Raw genomic sequence first — 25,152 nt, 5'->3', positions numbered from 1 at the left:
AATACTTTCTTCACATGTTTACAGTGGTGTTCAGATTGAGGTGGATTAGAAAGATAGTTTCTATCTTAGATTGAAAGGCACCTCAAGAAGCCATCTCTATTTTGATTTTTTAATGTATTTTTAATTTAGGGAACAATGGCCTTATTTGTCTCATTTTATACATAAATTCGTTTAAGTGATCAACCATGCTATAATAGGGTTCTACTATAAATCATATGAGAAACAAACATTACTTACTATTTTTTAACACAGGAAAAAAGTCTTTAAGATCATATTTGGAAATATGACATTTAAGGTTTTAAAAATTTTTTAATAAAAATTCCAAGAAAAAAATTCCATTTACATGAGCTGCAAGAAAAGTAAGATACTTAGTGATATGGTATGGATCTGTGTCCCCACCCAAATCTCATGTTCAATAGATTGTAATTCCCAATGTTGGATATGGGGCCTGGATGTTCCCCTGGGTACTGTGTTACAATAGTGAGTATATGCTCAAGAGATTTGGTTGTTTAAAAATGTGTGGCACCTCCTCCCTCTCTCTCGGCCCTGCTCCTGCTATGTAAGAGGCCTGCTCCCTCTTTGTCTTCCACCATTCTTGGAAGTTCTCTGAGGCCTCCACAGAAGCAGAAGCCGCTATGCTTCCTGTACAGTCTGCAGAGCCATGAGACAGTGAATTCTCTTTTCTTTATAAATTACCCAGTCTCAGGTATTTATAGCAATGCAAGAACAGACTAATACACTTAGGAATAAACTTAACTAAGAAAGTGAAAGATCTCTACACTGAAAAACTATGAAACATTGATGAAAGAAATTGAGAAGGACACAAATAAATGGGAAGATAACCTATGTTTGTGGATTGAAAGAATTAATATTCTGAAAATGACCATAATACCCAAAGTGATCTACAGGTTTAATGCAATGCCTGTTAAATATCAATGATATTCTTCACAGAATTAGAAAAACAATCCTAAAATTTGTGTGAATCACAAAGACCCTAAATAGCTAAAACAATCCTGATCAAAAAGAAGGAAGGCTTAGACATCACATTACCTGACTTCAAAATATGCTACAAAGCTAATGTAACCAAAATAGCATAAAAACACACACAATGACCAATGGAACAGAATAGAGAGCTCAGGAATAAATTAATAAACTTACATCCAATAGCCAATTGATTTTCAACAAAGGTGCCAAGAATCCACACTGGAGAAAGGACAATCTCTTCAATAAATGGTGTGGAGGAAAATTGAGAAAAAGGAGACTAGATTCCTACCTAAAAATATTTAAAAAATTAAAAAACCGCATCTCCTGCATGCAGAAAAATGAGACTAGATCCCTACCTCTCATCATATACAAAAAATCAGTTAAAATGGATTAAAGACTTAAATTAAAGGCTTGAAACTATGAAACTACTAGAAGAAAACATAGGGGAAACATTTCGTGACATGGGGTTGGGCAAGGATTTTTAAAATAAAACCTCAAAAGCTCAAGTGACAAAAAGAGAAACAAATGAGATTATATAAAACTTAAAAGCTTTGAACAGTAAAGGGATCTATAAGCAGAGTGAAGGGACAACTTACATGATGGGAGAAAATATTTGCAAACTATCCATCTGGCAAGGGGTAATATTTAGAACATACAAGGAACTTGAAAAACTCAACAGCAAAGAAACAAATCACCTAACTTAAAAAATGAGAAAAACACATGAGCAGACATTTTTCAAAAAAAGACACACAGATGTCCAGCAGGTATATGAAAAGATATCCTAATCATCAGAGAAATGCAAATGAAAACCACAGTGAGATACCACCTCACTCCAGTTAGAATAGCTATTATCAAAAAAGATGAAACAAATGTAGGCAGGTATGTGAAGAAAAAGAGACATTTACACACTGTTAGTGATATTATAAATTAGTACAGCCATGATGGAAAACAAAGGTGCCAAGAATATATATTGGAGAAAGGACAGTATGAAGATTCCTCAAAAAATTAAAAGTAGAATTACCATATTTTCCAACAATCCTACTACTAGCTATATATCCATAGGAAATTAAATCAATATATCAAAGAGATGTCTCCAGTCTCATGTTTATTGCAGCACTTTTTACAATAGCCAAGCTATGGAATTAATCTAAGTGTTAAACAATGAATGAATACATAAAGAAAATGTAGGCCAGGCATGGTGGCTCATGCCTGTAATCCCAGCACTTTAGGAGGCCGAGGCAGGTGGATCACCTGAGGTCAGGAGTTCAAGACCAGCCTGACCAACATGAAGAAACCCTATCTCTACTAAAACTACAAAATTAGCTGGACATAGTGGTTCATGCCTGTAATCCCAGCTACTCAGGAGGCAGAGGCAGGAGAATCACTTGAACCCAGGAGACAGAGGTTGTGGTGAGCTGAGATAGCACTATTGCATTCCAGCCTGGGCAACAGGAGTGAAACTGCGTCAAAAGAAATAAAGAAAGGAAGGAAGGAAGGAAGGAAGGAAGGAAGGAAGGAAGGAAGGAAGGAAGGAAGGAAGGAAGGGGAAGGAAGGAAAGAAGGAAGGAAGGAAGAAAAGAAAGAAAGAAGAGAAAGAAAGAAAGAAAGAAAGAAAGAAAGAAAGAAAGAAAGAAAGAAAGAAAGAAAGAGAAAGAAAGAGAAAGAAAGAAAAGGAAAATGCAGTCTATATACACAATGGAATACCGTTCTATGATTTAAAAAAAGAAATCTTGTCATTTGTGACCACATGGATGAACCTGGAAGACATTATGTTAAGTTTAATAAGCCAGACACAGAAAGACAAATACCACATTGATATGATTTGGCTGCGCCCCCACCCAAATCTCATCTTGAATTGTAGTTCTCATAATTCCCGGGTGTCATGGGAGGGACCTGGTGAGAGGTAATTGAATCATAGGGGGGTGGTTACCCCCATGCTGCTGTTCTCATGACAGTGAGTGAGTTCTCATGAGATTTGGTGATTTTATTAGATGCATTTCCCTCTTTTGCTCAGCCTTCTCCTTGCTGTTGCCATGTGAAGAAGGACGTGTTTGCTTCCCCTTCTGCCATGATTGTAAGTTTCCTGGAGCCTCCCTAGCCATACTGAACTGTGAGTTAATTAAACCTCTTTCCTTTATAAATTACCCAGTCTCAGGTATGCCTTTATTAGGAGCATGAGAATGGACTAATACACACATGATCTTACTCATATGTGGAATTTTTTAAAAAGTCAGTATCATAGAAGTAGAGAGTAGAACAGTGTTTACCAGAGAATGGGGAAGGAAGAGGGGATGAGGATGATGGAAAGAGCTTAGTCAATTAGATAGGAGAGAGTCAAATAGATAGAGAGTTGCAATTAGATAGGAGAAATACATTCTGGTGTTCTCTTGCATAATAAGGTGACTATGGTTAACAGTAAGGTATTATATAATCACAAAATTGCTAGAAAAGAGGACTTTGAATGTTCTCACCTCAAGGAAATGATAAATGCATGAGGTGATGGATATACTAACTATCCTGATTTGATTATTATACAGCACAGATATTTATTAAAACAGGAAATTGCATCCATACATATGTACAATTACAACGTGTCAATTAAAAAATTTTAAAATTCTACATCTCTCATAGAAGTCAGTCCAAGTTGTTTACTGATAGTGTTTCTGAATTTGCCCAAATGGATATTCTTTAAATACTTGATTAATATTAATATCAACATTAGACTCAGAATGGGCTACTGAAGAGCGAAGAACTAAGGAATTTACTGTCATTCAGATGCACTGGTGGAGAAAAAAAGCAATGCAATTCGAGTCAGTCGCTGAAATACAACCACTTGAAGAATGCACCGTCACAGGGGACAGTAGGACCAATACTTCTGTCCTTTGAACTCAAGAGGCCACACTCCGCTTTGACCTTTCCCAACCTGTTTACCTCTGGCTGCACCACTGTGCTCTCTTCCCAGCTCTCTCTGGCATTGGTGCTGTTGGCTGCCTCCTGCTCTGGCCCGAGCCATGCTGGCCCTGGTCCACTGGTTTAGTTCTGACCCTGTGCCTCATGGCCCTGGCTCACTTGCTCGGCCTCTTATCCTCCTGGACTCTCTTGGGAATAAGAACAGAGGAATGCTAAAAGACTGAGGACAAGATACATTTGGAGGATTTTTTTTAAATTAATGAAAGTTACCATTACAGAAGCACCATGTAGCATATCATTATTAAATACTCTGTAATAAGATCTTACATATGTGTCTACTATCTTCACCTCTGAATACATTTATATTTTCAAGAGTTTGAAGCAAGATTACATAAAATAAAATTCATGCAACAGATAGTCATACTAAATAGAAGAGTAAAATCTAAAACCAAAGGGGAATAAACATTTTTAATAATAGGCAGCAAAAGTGACAGAAACTTACAGAGGTCTACTGTTTGTACCAAAGTTTGTACCAAACTTAAATATTTCAGGTTAGTTTAAGATTTTTGTGATCAATATGTGTAAATAATGGCTCAGGAGATACGGACTTGATACTTTAATTATCAAGATAGAAGTAGCTTAGTGGTAGAGCAAGTGTCTGGAAGTATGAACTGATGCCAGACATGATGAATTTTCAATTAAGATGTCAGCAGTTATGCTCAAACCCTCCTGGGAACTGAAAAAGCAACTTTTATATTGTGAGTTTCCATATTTGCCTTGGCTCCTCTAACATAAATTCTTTTTTTCTGTATTTTTTATTTTTTTATGGAATCGAGTTCTGTTTTTACAAAATCATTGCACATTAGAAAATGTTTCGTTAGATAAAACTTCAAACACATTTAAAAGTAAAGAGAGTAGCATGCTAAGCCCTCCTGTACCATTACCCAGCTTCAATAATTATAACCTCATGGATAATCTTGCTTCATCAGCACTCCTTGCTCTGCCCATCTAGATTATATAGAAGCCAATTCCAGGCATCATATCATTTCCTTATGTATCTCTAGAAGGTATTAACTATTTATGTAAATATACCAATAATACTATCACAGCACCTTGAAAATGAATTATTATTCATTATTATCATAACACAGGTCAGTGTTCAAAAACTTCGAATTGCCTTGTAAAAATTTTTTAACATTGTAAAAATCAGAAACAAAATTAAATCAATGTACAACCAATTGTAATTGGTTGATTTGTCTTCTGAAATTTTTTTTGAAATGGAGCTATAATTTATATATAGCACTATTCACCCTTTTAAGTATACGATTGTAAGTGTTGACAAACACAGTCTTGTAATCACCATCTCAACTGAGATATACAATATTTCTATCATTCCAAAAACTTTTCTTGTGTCCCTTCCTTGTCAGTACTCCTCCCTACGCTCAGGTCCTGGGAGGCATTAAGCTTTTTTTTTTTTTTTTCCTGTCTCTATAGGTTTGCCTTTTCCCAAATGTCATACAAATGGAATCACACCATATAGCCTTTTGAGTCTGGCTTCTTTCACTTAGTATATTGTGTTCATGATTCACTTATGTAGCTGTATGTATTAGTAATTTCTACCTTTTTATTGCTGAGTAGTATTCTGTTATGTGGATATAACACAGTTTGCCTCATCATCTACCTATTGAAAGACTTTTGGGTGGTTTTCAGTTTTTTGCAATTATGGCTAAAAGCTCTCTAAACATTCATGTATAGGCTTTGTATGAATATAAGTTTTTAATTCATTTAGAGAAATACCTAAGAATATGATTGCTGGGTCCCATGGTAAGTACATTTTTAGCTTTATAGGAAACTGCTAATGTTCCATCTTCATTCTCACCAGCAGTGTGAGAGTTTCATTTGCTCTGCATCCTCACCAGTATTATTAAACTCTAATGACTGTAACAGATATAAAGTAGTAACTTGTTGTGGTTGTAACTCACATTTTTCTAATAAGTGATGATGTTGAGCATCTTTTTATGTGCTTGTTTGCCATTTATATCTGTACTTTAGTCAAGTGTCTGTTTGGTTTACTTGTCCCTCCCCCACTTTCTTTGTAAAGCGATAGGGTCCTGCACTATTGCCCAGGCTGGAGTGCAGTGGCATGATCATAGCTCACTGCAAACTTGAACTCCTGAGCTCAAGTGATTTTCCAACCTCAGCCCCCTGAGTAGCTAGATGTGCTCTACCATTCCTAGCTAATACTTTTAATATATGTAGAGATGGGGTCTCACTATGTTGCCCAAGCTGGTCTCAAACTCCTGGCCTCAAAGGATTTTCCTGCTTTGGCCTTCCAAAGTGCTGGAATTACAGGCATTATCCACTATGCCTAGCTTATTGCTCATTTTTTAAATGGAGCAGTTTTTCTTAATATTCTTTTGAAAATTCTTCATATGGCCTGGATAAAAGACCACTAGTAGGTGTGTTTTACAAATATTTACTTTGCGGCTTGTCTTTTCATTCCATTAACAATGGAATGAAAAATGGATTTTGATGAAATCCATTTTAATCTCTAGGTTCTCCCTTTCTCTTTTATAATTCCTAAAAATGTATTTGTTGATGTAACCAAGTTGTGGGCCACATATTGCAGTTAGTTAATGTGTCTCTTAAGTCTCCTTAACCCTTCTTCTTCCATCTTTCTCACTCTATCTCTTTTTTAATCCCTTGAAATTTATTCATTAAAAAGACCAGGTCATTTGTCTAGTAGAATTTCTCTTAGTCTGAAGTTTACTGATTCCCACTACTCCCGTATTTCCTGCAAAGTGATAGTTAGATCCAGAGGCTTGATGAGCATCAAGTTCAATTTTGTAGTAAGAATACTGCATAGGTATACTTCAGCCAGGAAGCACATTATGTCTGATGACTTTTGGGAACATTAGCAGCCATTAAGGATTATGGCTATTTATACATTTTTGTCAAGCAACAACAGCTCTAATCAAATACTGTTTCTTCTTGAGACTTTTATTCATCTCTTACTATAATTTGACAAAAAAGTACTGTAACATCTTATAGTATAAGAAACACTCTTCATATAGTATTTTATTTGGCCCTGCCAACAACTTATTTAATAGACTTTACTGTTATCTCAGTTTTTCCCATGAAGTTACCACAGTTCTGAGACAATAAATAACTTTTCTGAAATCACATGCAACCAGAAGAAAAGGAATTTTATAAATCTGGATCCCATGTTCTTTACATCAGAAAATATTGCCTCCTTATCAATTATATGTCATTGATTGAATCATTTGAAAATTTTCATTGAGCACCTGTTATCTCTTAAAACACTAAAAGTCAAAGTGGTCAGTAAAACTGACATTGTCCCTGCCTGCATAGTGTTTACAGTGTAGTTGGAGAGATAGACTTTAAGTAAATAATAACATAAATGCATACTCAATTATCACCTCCTGTGATAAATGCTCTCATATGTTTGTTTTATAGGTATTCCAGAACAGCTATTTTATGAAATATTTTTAAATTGTTATTTAGCCTAATTCTTCATCTCCCTATCACCATTTCAGAAGGCTTACACTATTACTGAAATGAATGTTTCCTGCCCTTTGAAATGGAAGGAAAATACCTTCCCCAACACACATATGACCTCTGTTCAACACTGAAAAAGTAATAGAATCTCATGAAATATGTATTTATTGGTTAACCAGTTATTTAACTAGTCTTGTGTATACGTTAGTACTTCATTTCTACAAAACTTAATTATCTTTAAAATTTGCCTAATCAGGAAAGCAGCCAATATCCCAGAAGCCAAAAAGGACTAAAATAGATAAACAAAGAACAATCAAAATATGTAAAAATACTCTGAAACAAAATGCACACTTTTTTTTTCATAGAGGGATTCCATGTAACCATTTAAAACCTAAATTCTCATAAAAATATGAGAATTTTTTGCATACAGTTTTGAGTGTGGCTTTTTAATATCTTAACCTACCACGGAGTAGAGGCCACAAATTGAAATATGACAATAGGATTGAAATAAGCACATATACTAAAACCAAGAAGAAAGAATTGCCTGAGAGTCTGGGGGAAGAGGAGAAGGTAGAAAAATTTAAACAGAAAAGCTTTAAAAAAAAAACCACACATCTGTCTTGTGACTATACTTTTCTATCAGTCCTGAGGGCAGTGCTGTAACTGATGTTTATAATAACATTCTGTAGCACATAAGAAAAAGTTGACATGTCCAATGAATTCTGTTTAAAAAAAAATAGAAGCATGTGTATTTCTTAAAATTACTATTTAAAATGGTTAAAATAAAAAACACAGCCATTTTAAAGCTAAAAGAGTAACCCTTAGTTACCTACATTACTTGACTTTTTAGATTTAATTTTCAGAGGTCTGTGAACAGTCAAGTTTTCACTGGAAATTTATATTAGAATAATTTCTAAATGAAACTAATAATTCTTAGCGTTCTGGTTAATCAACTTGTATTGACACAGATCGTCGAGGACACTCTCCATTCAAAGTCAAAACTTACCTCTTTTTGTTTTTGTTTTTGTTTTTGTTTTGAGATGGAGTCTCATGCTGTAGCCCAGGCTGGAGTGCAGTGGCATGACCTTAGCTCGCTGCAGCCTCCACCTCCTGGGTTCAAGCAATTCTCCTGCCTCAGCCTCCGGAGTAGCTGGGACTACAGGCGTGTGCCACCACACCCGGCTAATTTTTGTATTTTTCAGCAGAGACAGAGTTTCGCGATGTTGGCCAGGCTGGTCTCGAACTCCCAGCCTCAAGTGATCTCCCCACCTTGGCCTCCCAAAGTGCTGGGATTACAGGTGTGAGTCACCGCACCTGGCCAAAATCATCTTTATTAACTCACCTTTATTTCTTCAGCACTGGCTCAAAATGTAGTTTATCCATTTACAAGACTAAAATCCTTTGACTTCCTATTTAAGAGTGATCTGCTCAGCGTAGTTCATTCAACACAAATTTACTCAGTGACTACTATTTACCAGGCTATGACTATTCCTTTATGAGGAATAAGAAAGCAGGAGGTAAAACTGGTTTACTGTTGGATCACTGCTATATTCTCTTTCACATAAATGACAAAAAAAGATGTTAGAAGCAAATTCTGAATTTTTGCATCATTTCTGATCTATTCTAATCTATTGATTTAATAAGGATGCATGGGCCAAGCTTTATGATTTCAATATAAATAGTAGGCTTTCAATGTGCATTCAGAGACTTTATCACAAAGCTGCTTGCAAACATAGAGTGACAGGAGCTGATAGATTAATTTCCACTCCTAATTAGAATGAGTAAATTGTCACAATGATTGTATTGATTAAATGCATGTTTTCTGGCCATAGCAAACAGTAAAGGACACATTCTTACAGGAATGACAGGTGGTCAATACCTTAATCTACTAACTAGTGACAGTAAAATAATAATAACATATACTATTTAATAGTAATTATAATTATTACTTAATAATATTATATAATGAAATATAATGACTATTATGTATAATAATATTCCCTGATGATTACTAATTATACTGCAATCCAAACTGTCATTTTGGTGTCCAGTCGATGCCTTATAACCCCACTGTGATGAATAAATTATTTAACATTAGCACATGGTAAGTTCTCTGGGATAATTGTTTCATGGCTACCTTATCCAGCAGGCCCATCTGGATACAGGCTGCTCAAAAAAGAACTATTCTACAGGCACCATAGATTTCTCATAAATACTTTTATTGGCATGCATGATACAACCACAGTGTAGGACGTTTAACAGAAAATTGGTTATATTATTACTTGTCTTTCCCCAAATGAATAACTATTTCAAAATTATCTTTTGGTTGCCATCTCTCAACTATTAAATTATTATTAAGAATCAATGTAGCATGATACCTTGTCCACTGATGTTGATGTGTACAAATTGTCCTTCTTGGAGGCTATGCCAGAACGTAGTTCAAGCCTTGTTGTTCTCATGTGTTTTACAGGGCTCTTGTTATGTTGAAACAGGCATTCAGATATGTCACCTTGTAATTTTTTGTCAATTAAAATTACTGCAAAATTATCTGGAACAGAAATTTGGGACATTATAACAATTTGTTTTCTAAGGATGATCTTGGTTCTGCCTAGTGAAATTGCCTCACTCACCTCTAAGAGGAAGGTGGATGGCTTCAGGAAAATGTCTTTATTTATTTATTTTTTTCACAAGTTATTTATTGCAATGCTAGCTCTTCCCTGCAGGAAACTATATAATTGTGTGCTTAATTGGCAACATAGAAGAATTGCTAGCTGCTTCCTAGAGAATATACTCTTGAATTCCTTGTCATTCAAGTATCTGTTAAAAACTCAACCGCAGGAAACAATGTCCATGGATGCCTTTGGGAAAATTCACATTTTAGCTATTATTTCATCTTTTTTTCTCACTTTGTCAAGTAGTAAGTACCCCACAAAAATTGTTGATTGAATACATGAATAAAATATTTCATTGAATTTAATCTCTTAAAAGCTGAAACATGTAACTCCAGAATATATTTTTTGGCCCCCTACTGAATTGTTGTTCCTGAATTCTATTTGGTGTGACGCTCTGGACTTGCACAGATAATTTCTCTTTGCAGCCTCCTATGGAAATCATGTTATTCCATATCTCACTCTCTATAAACTACCTCAACATTTCTTTTCTGGTGCTAATGTGAGGAAGATAAGCCAGACTTATCTTGAGAAATTGATTTGTTTTTATTTTATGGATATTATGAATTGGGTCATCAATCAAATTTCCCTTTTCCCATTCCCTCTCACAGAGCAAAATTTGTAGCTCAAAATGACAGTATGATTTCATCTTTCATTTAACTCATTTCTACTTCTAGTTTTTGCCCCCATGTTTGTTTTTCCTTATTTATTCTCATAGAATTTGTAGTTTATGATTTATTGGCATATTTTATTTGTAGCTTATTGCTATATTTTATATTGCCCTTTAAAGATCTTAAATCTCTTTTGAAATAAGATAAGGTACTGATAAATAAAAAGTTTAATCCATCAATTAAACAAAATATATTCTATCATATAGAAGAATCTGACAGTTGTTAGTCTGTACTTTTAAAAGCCACTGAGACAAGACAATCTTGAGAAGAATATTTATTATTTGTCTACTAACCACCCCTGCCTCCTTCTGAAAAAAAAGCAACTCATTCTTCTGGAAACTATTCCTCCTCCCACTGCAACTCTGCCTCCTAGAAAGTGTTGAGGGCTCTAAGGATGGGTAACCAAACCAAGCCATTCAAATCAGGGGCATTCCTTGAGTTGTTTTTGTTGTTTGTTGGGGAGTTGGTGTGGTGTGTGTTAGGCAATCTTGTCCTGTGATTGAATTGAGATGTAAAACTTAGAAACTGTCAGTAATCATGTTTCCTGCCACAAAGAGAAAGACTGACTCAGTGTGAGACAAAGTTACCACAGAGGGGAGGCGGGGAAGAGAGAGAGGGCAAAAGAGAGAGAGAGAGAATGTGAGTGAGAGAGAGAAAGTAAATGAAAGAGAAACCTGGTATCCTTCAAGTTCCTGACACAGTCAGTTCCTGAGACCCAACTCAATGCTTTCTTTCACATGGTTTGGATATTCACTACTTCTTTAGATTTTGAGAGATAACAAATTCATCTTTCTCAATATGGGTTCAAATTGGGTTTCTATCACTTTCAAGCAGGAGTCCTTAATGATAGATGCTGCTTTCAAGCATTATTGTGAAAAATTTTGGCCCTAATCCTCATAAATCCCAGTCTACTTTTGTGCAAGGATATAATTTACTCGTCAACTTGGAAAGTCTGTATCTGACGCTAATTTTCATTTAAAAGAAAACCAGTTTTTCTTCTTAATGATATGGTATATAAAACATCTGAATTTTCTTTTGGAAAATAGTAATATTGCAAGCATTTTTCAGTTAACTTAAACTCAAGTTTTTTGCTCTCTTGGTTGTGTCAAAAGTTGGACTTGGACAGTGGTTTTCGGAGATACAGTAACATGATAACTAGCATTTTCCACATTGTTTTACTCTATCTCCATACCAAATCAATAGAAATCTACATGCCTGGATGAGTAGAATGGAAAGAATGTGACTTTAGACCATGAAGACCCAGATTCATGTCTTAGCTTTACATGACCAAGATCCTCAATCTCTCACAGTTCCCCTAGGAAACTTCTAGAAGAACAGTAGTATGTACCTCCCAACATTGTTATGGAAAATATATGTAAAGCTCTAACACAGCGTCAACATATAATAGTGGGAGTTATTGTCACTTTATTGGCTCTCTATAGAAAGACCTTTGAAAACTTTAACAATTTGCCTTCTGCTTTTATTCAGAATTCATACCCTCCCCAACACCCACAAGCTGTATTTATGTATCTTCATCCTTTGTACTATTATTAATTACCTAGTCCTCTTTATAGAAATATCCTTACACTATACTCCCTCTTAGAATTTTGTCCCAGAGGAAGAATAAAGACATTTCTAAATTGCTCATTTTCTTTTTATGTTGATAGAAGCATGTGAACTCATCCTGTTCCCCCTCCTTATCTTTTTTCCTTTTTTCTTTTACTATTAGCAAAAATAGAGCTAAATTTAATGCTCAATTCCATCAAACTAGATTAAACTACCTACTTATTACCTCCTTAATTATTTTAAAACATTATTGTATTCTTTCATTGGTTATATTGTATGTGTGGACTTCAAGTAAGCTTACATACTCTTGGGAGTAGGCATCAGTGTATAAATAACAAATGCAATAAAGGTCTACACTATTTTAGCAACCCTCAGATGAAGAATGACTGAGCCAAGAGTAGGAGGGTGGTAGATCTTGTGTTTGATAGTTGTTGGACAAAGTGCTCCAGCTCCCTAAAGATCACCCTTCGGGCACCAGTTCTACATTGGCTGCCTCCTATTCTCCCTTCTGGTCAGGCTTTGTGAGAGGCACCCTGTCTTTCAGACTCCATAGTCCATGTAGCCCATTGCCTGCCAGCTATGAAGGAAAACCACAAGGTAAAAACTTCAACTTGAGTCAAATAGTTCACAGCTAAGGGCAACATCAGACTCAGGGAAGGCTATATCTACTGCTGGACATGCAGTAGACACTGGGATAATTTATATCTTTCATAATGACTTGGACTGTCATTAACCTATTATCTCTGAAGAAGACTTGACCCCCCTTTGTGTCTTGGTTTTTATGACACCTACACTTGTTTACCAACCATCTTTGTCCATTTGCATTCTTGTAGCAAAATACCACAGACTGGATAATTGGAAAGAACAGATACTTATTTTTTTATAGTTATAGAGGTTAAGAAGTCCAAGATCATGGCTCTGGCAGGATTGCTGTCTAGCAAGGGCTGCTGTTTGCCTCCAAGATGGCACCTCGCTGTCATGTACTCCAAAATGGAGGAGTACTGTGTTCTTATATCATGGAAGGGACTAAAGGAGAGAAAGGGGCAAATTTCCTCTGTCAAGCCATTTTAAAACAGAACCAAACTCCATGAAGGAGGACAGAGCCCTCTTGAGTCAGGGACCTCCTAAAGGTCTCACCTCTTAATACTGCTGCATTGAAGATCAAGTTACAACATGAATTTTGGATGGGGAAAAACAATTAACTCACACCACCACCTGCATCTCCAACTAGAACAAGACCTCCTTGAGGTTAGAAGCTGTGTCTTACTCTTCTCAGAATCTTCAGTGTACCCAACAAAGCTAGTACATAGTTTACACAGTATGTTGAAGAAATAAACATATCCTCAGCACAGCAAGTTGAAATGCTTAATCATTTGCCACCAATAATAAACTGTAAATAGAAATTATTCATTACAATGGTATTTTGTTCTCATTTCCAGAAATCAGATTCATGTCTTTTGCAAAGAATGTGTAGTCTCAGGATTATTATCCTGCAGATTATAGTAGTCTCAGGACGTGTAGTCTCAGGATTATTATCCTGCAGATTATAAATCCTGCACTTAAAGGGAGATAATACCTAGATAATCAAGTTATCTTTGTACATGTTTTGATATATCTGGAAATATCTCTAATAGGAAAATGAAGCTTTTCTGGAACAGTAGGTTTTATGTTGCTACTTAAAATATTCTGTGCCGTTTTTCAACTATATGCCAGCCCAGGAATCTTTGAGTTTTAAATATTTGGTCCCTAGAGAACCACTTGGGTCAGATGCTGTCTGGTCACCATCCCATTCTAAGACTGCCCTTTGGGTTACATATACTAGTGCTACCAAGTACTATCCTCATATAGAATTAGAAAGTACGTTCTAGAGGTGAAACATATATACATATCTTTTTAAAGTAAGGTTGAAGAAAACTATTTTATATTTCCAAATTCCAGAGGCTGTTTCTTGACAATTTCTGAGATAAATACATCACACATTCTTTTAAGTCAGAAGCAGCAAGTTTGAATTAGTCAATGGAATCTTCACCTACATTATTTATCTACATCTTATCATTATATATGTCAGGTACAAGGAAAGGATTGGCATGATTGTTTTACTAGAAAAGTGGTATCTTCCAAAACAGATGAGAAACCTGAGTGAAAGCTCAATGGAATTAATTTCTTTATTGGTGTTCTCCTATTTTAGGGAAGGCTCTTAATATGTTAGTAATTTCAAATAACTCTCCATAGGTGTTTCATTTTTTTTAATTATAAAATACATTCTCTCAGCTCCAAGTACTTCCTGGCCTCTGACTATTGATAATTGGGGTTCGAAGGTTCAAACAAGATCAGAATAGCTTACAATGGAGAAAGTGACTATCACAGTTAATTTTATGTGTCAGCTTAGCTGGGCCACACCACCTAGATATTTGGTCAAACATTATTTTAGATGTTTCTGTGAAGGTTTTTTTTAGATGAGATCAACATTTAAATCAGCAGATTTTGAGTAAAGCAGATTACTCTCCATAACGTGGGTGGGCCTCATCCAATCAGTTGAAGGCCTTAAGAGAAAAAGATGAACTTCCTGGAAGAGGGATTTCTGCCAGCAGACTGTCTTCAGACTTGAACTGCAATACCAGTTCTTCACTGGCTCTTCAGCCTACCAGCCCACCCTGCAGATTTTGAACTTATCAAGACTCCACAATCATGTAAGCCAATTTATTACAATAACTCTCTCTGTCTCTCTGTATCTCTCTCATTTCATATACATTATATATAATTTATATATAATTATATAATATATAATGCTATATAGTATATATAATAGAATTAATATATAAAATTAATTATATATAATTTATACATTGTATATGTAAATAAATAATTATATTAAAAGAATTTTATATATAATATATTTTTAAAATTTTGTATGTATTTTTTAAACTTTTAAAATATTACATTAAATCTCTCTCATTATATTCATAATATATACCTTAATTATATAATTATATAACATATTTATATAAATTATATATTAATTTTATGTATTAATTATATATAAATCACATATTAATTTTATATATTTATATCTAAATCACATTAATTTATATAAAATTATACATTAAATTATATATATAAATTGTAAATATTTATGGATAGTATATTAAATATAACAATATTGTTATAATTATTTAAAATATAATTAGACAAATATATAGTATATACATATATAATTTTATATTATTTATATACAGAATTATATGATATATATAAAATGAAAGACAGATTTATTATAATATTAATTTATATATTATTTATTTATATATTAAAATATATAACATATTTTATAAATATAATATGTAAAATTTCCATATATGTATTTAAAAATATATATCATAGATTATATGTTTTATATATGAGACAGGTTCATATATTATATTTTTTATATATGGCATGTATCATATAAATATATAATATAAAAATATGTAGTGTACATACACACACATACATATACTATATATAAATATATAATGTACATGTGCACACACATACACACACACATATGTATATATTCTGTTGATTCTTGTTTCTTTGGAGAACCTTGAGTAATACAGTGACCTTTTATCCTATTTAGTCAGTGGAATCTGAACGGCTTCAAAAGGTGATGTCAGGTAGACTCTTCATTTTATTGGTCTGCTTTAGTAATCTGTTACAATATATTACAATCTTCCAATTATAATTCTATTATGTAACTACAATATATTAAACATTAAGAGAAGCTTGTTAAAGCTAGTGTAGGTTTATTACTAAAACAAAATACCACAGACTGAGAAATTTATAATCAACAGACGTTTATTTCTCACAGTCTGGAGGCTGAAAAGTCCAAGATCAAGGTGCTGACAGATTTGGTGCCTCGTGATAGCTGCTCCCTGCTTTAAGTAGGCACTACTTGCTAAATCCTCACTCGGAGGAAGGAGTGAAAAGGGAACGGAGAATGCTGTCTTCCCAGGAGAGAAGAGATGGAAAGGCAAAAAGGTGCTAGAACACTCCCAACTTCTTTTATAAGAGCATTATTTCGTTTAAGAGGGCAGAGCTCATGTGGCCTAATCAACACCCAAATGCCCATTTTCTTAATACCATCACTTTGGGCTTTAAGTTCCAACATGAGAATTTTGGAGGGACACCTACGTTTGAAGAACACCAGCTAGGAATAATTTTTAATTTATATGTTTCAAAAATTTGGCATCTTTGTTATGGAGCAGGCAATTGCCTGTATACTAGCCAATATACTTTTTTTTGTAGTTTAACAAGTGTGCATTAACTGCATGCTTTCCTGCTCACTGCAATTCAAGCTATGACTTTGGGTTGAAAAGCTCTTGTGGTTTGGGTTGTGACTACACCTCACTGTAATACCGACACAGAAGTGATCCCCTGATCTAACCGTTGTTCTACCAGGAACTTGTTTCCTGGGATTTTTGCTGACAAACTTGTATTTCAGTTGCCTGTTTACTCCTGGAAGTGCAGGTATGGACAACTGGAAGTGCTGGAAATGCTGGTCCTGGACAATTGGTTTGATGTCAGGCAGCTTCAGTTCTAGGCGTGACTGAGACAACACAGGTGTTTTTAACTTCCCCACCCCTCGCTGCAGGATGTAGTGAAACCAGCAGGAGCAGAACCAGGCAAAGATAACTTTTTATTTTTTCTCCCCTCTTTCTTACCCATCACCATCATGTTTTAAATGAACTCTCTGTTCCAAAGCACATGAGTTCCTTCCCAGAGGCTGATAATCTCCCAGTTCCCCTGGTTGGTGCAGGCCTTTCCCATGGGTCCCAGCCAGGTATGTCTTCCTCATGTACCTTGTGCCCATTGTCCACTGAAGTGGGTCTAGGGGAATGCACAGGCAGGGTAAGTGGAAGGTCTAGACAATGGAACAAACCAATGGAGCTGCATTGCTGCTCTGTGCATTTGCAGCTCTGTGAATAGGTTATTATGGGTTCTTTTTATATCTAAGCAGCCAACTGCCTGTTGTCAGAATCAAAGACAAATATTATTATCAAAACCCATATATGCAAAACACCCTCTATAGGAAGCAGTGGTGTGCACCAATCATATTTCTGATCCAGAAACCAGTCTTTAATTAGAGAAGCTCAGGTAGAGGGAAATAACACTTCAATATGATCAGGTCTATCCAGTGAAGAAGGGGTGGGTGAGAAAGCCCACCCTGAAGGCATCAAATCCTGTCTGGGCAGCTCTCCAACCTCTAGCTCTATGGACCTCACTTTCCCCCTCACTTTTTGAGTGGGAAAAGCCCATAGTATGGCCCAATTAAGTCAAAGCCCATAGTATGGCCCAATTAAGTCAAAAGATGGCATCAAATTGTGTTAAAAAATAAAACTCCTTTTAATTTCATAAGGAAGAGATTCCAAATCACACTTTTAGAATGAATAGGAATGAGAGGGCATGTTATGGAATCAACTCATATGAGAAAGATTCAGCCTCAAAGATTCTGAGAATATCTGCCTTAACCAGTTGAAAAAGAAGGTAGATTGTTTCCTTCTTTAGTCTTTGCTCTTTCACAACCATGGCAGTAGGGGAATTGTTTAACTTGAGAAATGCCTTTTATACAATCTGCTTGGGAAGGCATTTTGTTTATAATGTGATAACTGTGCCAGTTTTCAGAATTCCTTTCTTTTGTTTTTAAGGTCTAACATGAAACACTGGCTGTTCCCTGTCTTCACAGCCTGTTCTCCCTCCTCCTGCTGCCCCTGCCTGCTTCTTCCCTGCCTCCAATCCCATAGTCAGCTATCAAAACAACAGATTACAAGTAAACATCTGTTTATTAAACACTCATGGAATAAAGGTTTTTTTTTTTTTTTCTAAGTTGTGTACAGAGATGAATTTGTCAACATTTTATTAAAAGTATCTGAGGTAAAGAAAGTTTCGAATGATACTAAGGATTTTTAGCAATAAGCTTGAGAGCTTGGGGTCATACACACAGTGACAGGTTCCAGAAAGAGAGACCTGCTTTTTAATTTAGTTAGTTGCCTAAATGTCTTTCTGTTTCTTAATTTGTTTTCTTTGCCAGCTGTGTCAGCTAATTAACTTCCATTAAGATATATTATGAGCAAAGTTTTGTTTTTGTTTTCACTGCAGATAATATGTTAACTCATAGTTACTTGAATTTAAAGTAACTGAGTCCATTAAAAATGTATTTTAATAGTTTGGTTACTGGGAAAACATTTTGTGATTTTAAGCAATTTGTGTTGGTAGAAGGGCAAGACGATGTTTTCCCTTCTAATAGCATAATAATATATTCTTCAAATATGCAGAAAATATTGTGAAAAAGTGTTTTCTAAAGATGCTTATCTATTTTGGCTACCAAAAGAGAAATGTTTTCTGTATTTGATTTGCCTGTGGAGAAGACACCTGCAAGATATTTATTTATTTATTTTTACTTGCTCTGCACTTTTTTCTTCTGGAGAAGCAACCCATTTCCTACTTCAAGGTCAACTAAATTCAGAGTCAATCAACCAGGTCAGTCAAGTGCTCATTAATCCTCTCCAAACTGTGATCAAGGATGGGCAGGTAGCTCAAATCAGGTTGTAATTCTAATTGCCAGGATGAGCGATGTTTGCTTTCACTGTAATCTGCAGCTATAAGAATAATGGAGCTCAGAGGCACTGTTTTGCCAAGACTTGGAAAATGTATATATTAGTCCGTTTTCACACTGCCATAGCAAACTGCCCAAGACCGGGTAATTTATAAAGGAAAGAGGTTTAACTGACTCCCGTTCAGCATGGCTTGGGAGGCCTCAGGAAACTTACAGTAATGGTGGAAGGCAAAGGTGAAGCAACGCAACTTCTTCACAAGGCAGCAGGAAGGAGAAGTGCTGAGCAAAGTGGGAAGAGCACCTTATAAAACCATCAGATCTCGTGAGAACTCACTATCACAAGAACAGCATGGGGGAACCCACACCCATGATTCAACTACCCCTACCTGGTCTCTCTCTTGACACATGGGGATTATGGGGATTACAATTCAAGATGAGATTTGGGTGGGGACCCAAAACCTAACAATATCAACCTATGAATGAAGAGCACATCAAGGCAAGCAGATCCAGAGGTGAAGAACAGAGCCTGATGATATTGCATGGTCTCCTCAATCTGTTTGTACCTGACCCATGACAGACTGCCCACTTACTTAAGATGATACATTTTCTCCTTTCTGTCTGTTTGCTTAGGGTAATTTGAGATATATTTCTAGCCTAACTTTGAGAAACTTCTAATATGCCCATTAATCTTTAATTAAAATGTAGTATCATATAGTCATATTTTGTCTAATACATAATATGATTTCCAAAACCTTGTCTAGATGGGAAGCATACCAGATTTCCAATAGCAAAACTGTGATATATTTAAACTATGCCATGGAGTACAGATCACTGTAAGAAATCTCAACAAAACTGAATATCTGGATTTGTGTCCTAGATTTTTTTTAACTCATTATTTTCAATACTGTTTATGCTTCCCAACTCAAGAGTGCCTAGGAAGAATTGAGAAGACATGAAAACACGGATTTTACTTGATCAAAAATTAATAATCCTGCTTTCAACACGTATCGACTTTCAATGTCTTGGGCATTGTTTCACCTGGCTGAAAAAATGAATTTTGGACAAATGAGAAATAAATGCTAAGATCCAGTCAGAGTTCAACTATCAATTTTATATAACTTAAAAGCCTCTTCTATCTAGATTTAGCTTAGTATATGTCACAGCCAGTGGCAAGTCACTCATGTGGAGAGGACAGCCAAGTCACCACGTTACTCAACTGTTGTACAAATTTTGCTCCTAACACCTTGCCAAGTTGTTGGTGACTGTGCAATTTATACTCCAGAGAAAATTTTGTTTGTCATTCTTACTTGGTTAACTTACCCATGAAGTTTGTCATTAATAATTTGAATTCTCTGGATCTAATACCATTAAAAATAGAAGTAAGAATCCCAGGATACTACTTCTGTCCAATGAGTCACTTTTTATTTCTGCCAGCGACCCCCTACAGAATCAGTCTAAGGCTTAAATCCTGTAAAAACCATGGATGAATTTTCTAATCGGTGATGCAGATGGGTGTGGAAGTCTATGACTGAGGAGGAACTTGTGAGTTGCAGAATGAGTGGCAAGAGAACACTTGCTATCAACATTCCTCCTCCAGCCACCTTTTAACATTTTAATATACAGGAGACAGTATTATTAATAGCATATAGAGCACATTTGTTAAAGAAATGTCAGCAAATCACTTTACTTTTACTTTTTACTTTTATAAAAAGTACTTTTACATTTTACTTTTATAAAAATGTCAATATAACCTGGTCAACATAGCAAGACCCTGTCTCTACAAAAAAATAAAATAAAAAAATAAAAATGGCTGGGTGTGATGACACATGCTGGTAGTCCTAGCTACTCGGGAGGCTGAAGTGAGAGGATCTGTCACTTGAACCAAGAGGTCTGAGATTATAGTGAGCTATGATCATGTCACTGCACTCCAGCCTGGGTGACAGAATGAGGCCCTGTCTTAAAAAAATTAAAAAAAGAAAATGACAATATTCTTTCTAAGCATGTTTGTTGTGGAGATAAAATGAAGATTCAGAATATAGGTGAAAAGTGTTTGGAAATGGAAGTTCAACAAACATGTCCTTCCATCATGATCTGGTCCCACTTGCCTTTCCAATCTTTCTATTCATCACAATCTGCTCCCATTCTCCCAAACTCTATACTTAGTCCTAAATACTTTCTGATCTCTTGTGCTTCTGGAACCTTTACAAATACTGTTCTGACCCAGTGTTATCCCCTTTCCCCGAAACCCCACCAGAATCTAGCTACTCCCCTCATTTTTCAGGTTCCCATTTATATCTTGCTTTCTTCATCTCCTCAAACTGGATTTTAGGTGTTTCTTCTTGTGGCACTTCGTTTATTATGTTTTGATTGCCAGTCTTCTTATTTCTTCCCTTCAATAGTATGGCTTTGCACATGTCATCAGACCTAGATTATTGAGAAGGATACTCCCAGCTGTGTTCAAGTTGGATTATTAAAGGCCTAGAATTTGACAAAAATGAACGTGACATAAAAAGTTTAATCTAGGCTTCTTCAGAAATAATATTCCACATCTTCAGTATTCCCTATCTTCAATTGCTTTCTTGTATAATGATTGCAACATGGGTTTGACTTTTGAAAATCAGTAGTGTAACTGAGTAGATGCTATATCAACGATGATAGTGATACATCTTCCAGATTAAAAGAGACCACTATTTTATGTCTTAGAAATGGAAATTTCTATCCTATGTGTTTAAAATAGTAGCTCAGAAGATAAACATTCTGGGTCAGACCTGGTGGCTCACATCTATGATCCCAGTACTTTGGGAGCCCGAGGTGGGTGCACCACCTGAGGTCAAGAGTTCGAGACCAGACTGACCAATATGGTGAAACCCCATCTCTACTAAAAATACAAAAATTAGCTGGGCTAATCATGCACCTGTAGTCCCAGCTACTTGGGAGGCAGACACAGAAGAATCGCTTGAATCCAGGAGGCAGAGGTCGCAGTGAGCTGAGATCATGCCATTGCATCCCAGCCTGGGCGACAGAGCAAGACTATGTCTCAAAAAAAAAAAAAAAAAAAAAAAAGAAAAATTCTGTTTAGTCAAATGGGCTGAATTTATTTGACCAGCATGTGCATGCGAGCATGTTGTAGGGAAAAACTAAGAGCCTTCTTACTAAAAACCTTCTGTTGTAATTCCTAGGTCTTTAATGACCCCTCTGGTGGAGGCCCTGAGCCTGGTGTGTAAAGGGCAGATTAAAGATTGAGAAGGGTGCAAAGCATCCCAATTTGTGTTCAAATGCTTGCTTCCATTTAATCACACTTGCAGGTTTTATGACTATTTAAACATCTTTTCATTTGTACTTGAAGATTATTTTTTTCTAAATCAATCTTCTGTGAGAAGATGGAGGGAAAGACTGGTTAAGTTTTTCTTTATGCTCCAACTTTACACCTTGGAAATATTTATTGTTCACCCCTGGCTCTTCTTATCCAAGGGAAGTAGCCTTGCTCATTCAGGAGTGAACCTTAGACATCCTCAAAACCTGTCCTTTCACAGTCTGAGTGAGAAAATTGCCTGGAAGTTTCAAGAACTTCTCCAGGATGGCAGAGGCAGGTTTAGCACCCAGATGTCCTGGGATCTCTCCCGAGCCCCTCACTTTGACTTTTGATCTTTCACCACTTGACATGGTCATGTTGTGGAACTTTATGTCCTCCAGGTCTGTCTTGGAGCTACTGGTGTGTAATTCATCATTAACAAGTCTTTATAATCCGCCAGGATTTATTTATAGCCTCTCAGGTGTGATAAAGATACATATGATGGATATTTGTTATTTGAGGAGGGATTTTACTTTTAAAAATAAACTAAATAATTTAGAGGTAATTTGTGAGCAATACAGGTGACTCTGTTTTTCATTTTTTCCATTAAATGCTGATAAATGGCTTTAAAACAATAAAGCCAGTGTTGGTGGTGGCTTAAAAACAACCTCTAAATGTCCTTTCAGAAAAGGAGTTTCAGTAAGTTTAAACCAATTTCTTATTTTAATATGTGAAAAAAATCATATAGCTTTATAAGTTTTGTAATGTCTTCACAGCATTATGATTTACTACCAAGTATAATCTAAATTTCCACAGGATGGTTAGATTTAATTGAGGCATCATCATTCTACAAAGCCAAACTTCTGAATATCAGGATCTTCTAGTTGTGTCTACAATAAACCAAAGAATTTAAAGAATTCTGCATTTGAATTTAGGGTTTTTCTTATGATTGGCCTAAGCATAAATATTTCATATGTTTTTCAAAAAAGAGGCAATTCCAGAATATTTTTTTCTTTCCAATTTGTGTTTGGTCTAGTGGGAAGCATATATGGTAAGAAACAGAATTATAGATATTTTTTAGGGAATAGAAAAATTATACACATTTATATAGATTTATATTTGTGTATGTTCCTATTGGAAAAAATTGTCTTAATTCGTTCTTACTGGCATAGCAAAACTAGATAATCCCACTTTGCCAGTTACAGTGACCTATTACTTCTTTTACTTTATGGATCAAGTAGGGTAAAAAAGTTCTTGGCAGTAGCTGAACCTATTTCTGTTTCTGGAACACAGTTCCACAAAAGACCAACATTTAAAGAAAAAATGAATAAAAACTAATAAACAATATATGTTCATCTTCCTGATTCAACCTAGAAGCAGATGGAGAGGCCATGGAGGCAAGTCCTGTGCTTCTATAGGCCTGATTCTTGTTTCTAAAATTGGATCTAATTCTATCAGTTTATGTCTCCTGGGAAACAGACACCAAAATGTAATTAGAAGAGCAAGAAATTAATCAAGAGTAATTTCAGTGAAAGACAAAGGGGAAAAGGGAGTAGGAATAGACAGGGAAAGACTCAGACTGTGATGTAAGTCTGACTGTTGTGGAAAGGAGAATAGGAAGGAAGGAGGATTGGGTAGGACTAGCCTCAAACGGCAATAAGTATAGTACTGATAAAATCTCGGCCAAGCAAAAGAGAGTTCTGGTGCAAACACTGACAGAGGAGGAGCTCTGCATGAGGGACAGATGGCCAGGCCCTGGTACACCATACCCAGGCATTGGCTGGGAGCTATCCAGTCTTCTGAGGGCACTAGAGCAGGAGGCTCTCAACTGACTGCACTACTCCAGGTGAATAGCAAGTTCTTTTTATCTGAGGGGTGCGTCTTGACTTCCCATTAGTAGTGAGATATATTCAAATTTAATATTTACGCTTTTCTTGGAAGGCACCTTTAAAGATTTATTTTGTAGTCTGCCTTATCCTTGCAAACTATGGGGATACCTTGGGCATACTGAATAGCATCAGAGTAAAGTTGGGCTTCTGAAGTCAACTCATTTACAGGAGTCATATCAGTATCCTGTGTGCCATTGCTTTCTACTAAAAAGCCCCAAACTGGAAGTTCTATGTTTTATGCAAGATGATGAGGTGCATTTGTAACACAAATTCTCATTGCTAAACTGGAGGAAAAAGCAACACTGTCTAAAGTAATATGTACTACTCATCTTTTGAATAATCGGAGCGAAGCTGAGATTGTTACAAAACATGATTGGTTGACATGCTACCAGGGACATTTCATGCCCTGTGCAGTTCTGTGAAATCAGTTTGGATTGTGGTCTTCTAGTCTCCATTCTCTCTTTTTTTTTTTTTTTTAACTAATCCAGCAATCCATCCTCAGTTGATAAATAATTAATTTTAAATCACAGAGGTCATTTATAGCTAGTGTATTAGAGTTCTCCAGAGAAAGAGAGAGAAATTATGAGGAATTGGCTCCCACAATTATAGAGGCTGAAAAGTCTCATAATCTGCAAGCTGGAGACCCAGTATAACCAGTGGTATAATTCCAGTCCAATTCTGAAGGCCTAAGAACCAGGGGAGCGGAAGGTGTAAATCTCAGTTCAAGTGCAGGAGAAGACTGATAGCTCAGCAAGCATGCAGGAAGCAAAAGGGAAAAATTCCTCCTTCCTTCATTTTTTTTTTTTTTTTTTTTTTTTGGTTTGTTCTATTTGGGCCTTCAACAGGTTGGATGATGCCAACCTATACCAGTGACAACCATCTACTTTATTGAGTCCACTGATTGAAATGCTAATCTCATGTGGAAATACCCCGGTGGACGCAGCCAGAAATAATGTTTACTCTGAGCACACCATGGCACAGGCGAGTTGAAGCATACAATTAACCATCACACCTAGGAACACAGGAACAATCAATTCTGTTAAGGGGATTCAGGGGACCA

General features: G+C 35.8%; 1 long non-coding RNA gene across 1 annotated transcript in view; it reads left to right on the top strand.

Annotated features, from left to right (window-relative positions):
* Positions 1-25,152, top strand: part of LOC112623427 — a 72,533-nt gene that overhangs the window by 10,715 nt on the left and 36,666 nt on the right. Inside the window, exon 2 of the long non-coding RNA XR_003119134.1 lies at positions 2,999-3,058. This is a non-coding gene — a long non-coding RNA (uncharacterized LOC112623427). The remainder of the gene's footprint in view (positions 1-2,998; positions 3,059-25,152) is intronic.

This window comes from Theropithecus gelada, chromosome 4 (assembly GCF_003255815.1).
Source record: "Theropithecus gelada isolate Dixy chromosome 4, Tgel_1.0, whole genome shotgun sequence".
In the NCBI taxonomy this organism is placed as follows: domain Eukaryota; kingdom Metazoa; phylum Chordata; class Mammalia; order Primates; family Cercopithecidae; genus Theropithecus; species Theropithecus gelada.
The sequence above is the reverse complement of the archived record's forward strand: the minus strand, read 5'-3'. Positions and strand labels throughout refer to the sequence as shown.